We start from the raw sequence: 2,687 nt of genomic DNA, 5'->3' as shown, positions 1-2,687 counted from the left end.
AAAAAAAAAAAAAAACGATCCAGTGCAACTACCCCACATAAGAAGGAGGTTGGGAGAGTAGTTTAAAAAAAAATTATTAAAAAAAACTTTTTTTTTGCTTAAAAAGTTCTTATAATACCTGAACTTTTCGGCCTTCAATGGTCAAAATTTCCATACAGAGGGCAAAAACTGTTCCAAATATCAAGGACTAGCATTTTGAGGCAAATTTGAGCCGAATCTGAGACAACTTTTTTTTATTTTTTTGGAGAAGAAGAATGACTTTTGTAAGCTACTTGAATTTTGGGGATTTATATATGATTACTGGACCTTTCACCTTAGAGATATTTTGTAAGTGGAGTTTTTTTAATGTTTGTTTTTTGGATAAAAGTACGATTTTTTAAGTTACACAGCCTGTAACACAATAAAATTAGTGTTTTTTTATTCTTTTTGGTCGCATGTTTGTATATAATATTTTAATGGAGATATTAATACTGAAGGCTGAGGAGTAGGGTCCACCGTGGAAAACGACTCGGTCTTAGATTCGCCGTGGTGCCGGCAATGGAAGTGGGTCAGTGTGGTGGATCACAGCAGTGGTGGAGTGTTGGTGCTTATTGACTTTTAGTGGGGTCTAGGTTTGATTTTACTTGGTTGGGATTATTTACAGCTTTTTTCTTTTTTCTTTGTAAGATTACGGAACTGCCTACGTGTCTATCTTTAGAGCCATGTATAAATATAAAAAATCAAATAAAATCAAACAAGGCCACCTCAGGTTTTAGCCTTTTAGTGACCTCATTTTCGTGCGAGACTAACGGTAAGGACAAATAAAAATATATAATTTTGTGCTACAACTCATCACGTGGTGAGTTGTAAATGGTAAAAATATATCTCTACATGATTCACTATCATATATTTACTAATCACATCACATTATGTGATAAATTGTAATACAAAATTATATATTTTTATGTGTACATAATATTACACATCAAGCAAATTAGCACGAATATAATGCCATGAGCCTGATTTGATGTTTTGTTTTTTCAGTTTTGGGTAAAATACTTTATAAAAATATGGTTCGGTGGGATAGATACTTTTAACCATCAGTATCTCTCTTGGAGACAATGGATATGTCCTTTGGGATAGATAATTTGAACCCTGTGTCTCTCTATTGGTGACACTAGACGTGTCCTTTGATTTACGATGACCAATTATTTTAGATCAATAGACACTTCTAGTATTAAGAGCACTCATATGAATGAGTGTATAATAAGAAGAAAAAGAAATGTAAAATTTATACAATTTTCTTAAAAATGACGCGAATTCGTTTGTGTAAAATTGTGTAAATTTATAAGTTTGAATCATGTAAATTTACACCAATATTATTTATTTTGTATTTTATTTTTTTATTTTACGTAACTCGAGGATGAAATAAGAGAGCAAATAGTGATGGTTATCTTTACCCAAAAAAAAAAAGTAGTGGCTGTATGTGAAAAAAGAGAAATATTTTTTAAAAATTAAGAAAATTTGATATTGTAGTGAAATATAATATGAAATAAATGATTTGATGTAGAGTGTTTTGTAAAATAAGTACATAACATTTTTTATATATATAAAAAAAAAAATTGATTCTTATGCTAAAATTGATATGAATGCTCTAAAGGTTAGAGATTAAAATACGACATATATCAAACTTCAATTATTAAATATATATTTTTTATAATTAAATTTTTTATTTATTTGAAACTTATGAAGAAATGTTATAGGAAGATTTAAAATAAAATAAAATAAAAACCATCCATACATCATCGTTTATCCACACTTTCTTTTACATAATTTAAAAGAAAGGAAAAACTTTAGTTCCAAATTAAATTGACCCATGTACTTTGTTTATAAACTTTCTTTTACATAATTTAAAAGAAAGGAAAAACTTTAGTTCAAAATTAAATTGACCCATGCATGTACTTTGTCTATAATTCTCCTACTCATAACGTTTCTTCTTTTCTTTTTATTAAAAGGTTTAAAAAGGGAAAAAATATATATACTTCTTACAAATTATTCTAAAATTATTAATGATTCCAATAGTATATTATTATATATTTTTTTTATTTCTTTCTTTTATGTTAAGAATAATGTTATAGGCTTATAGCTTTATAGGTCCAACATTATTTATAACTTTATTAAAGTAACAAGTTATTATTCATTATTATTATATAAAAAAATAAGTTATTATTTATTTTCACATGCACTTACCAATTACTATTAGCATCTTTTTATTGTTTTCTATTAGCAACATTTTTATCACCGCATTTATGATAAATTTTGTGAAAAGGTAGCATATGCCATTATGTCAACGGTTCTATTTCCCTTAACCCTAAAAAGTTTTTATTATTATTTAATTATCAAGTTGTCAATAGTATACATCTACTGCTGACAACTTTTCATCACTGCACTTGGCAAGTTGCAAAAATTTGTGTTGTATAAGTAGATTTAGGGTACGTTCGGTACGCTGTAATAGCTCATGTAATGTAATAGCTATTCATGTGTAATATCAATTCGGTCATTTGGTTGCATCTTTATTATATGGATTAATTATTACATTGGAATAACAATTCTTTAAATTGAAAAATAGTTATTCCTCTTTAAAATGGATGTAATAGCTATTCCTTAGTGTATATAATAGGTTTTAAAATTAATATATTTCCAAAAAT

This window comes from Quercus suber, unplaced genomic scaffold, assembly GCF_002906115.3.
Source record: "Quercus suber isolate HL8 unplaced genomic scaffold, Cork oak 2.0 scaffold_1681, whole genome shotgun sequence".
Taxonomy (NCBI): Eukaryota; Viridiplantae; Streptophyta; class Magnoliopsida; order Fagales; family Fagaceae; genus Quercus; species Quercus suber.
Note: the sequence above shows the minus strand (reverse complement) of the source record.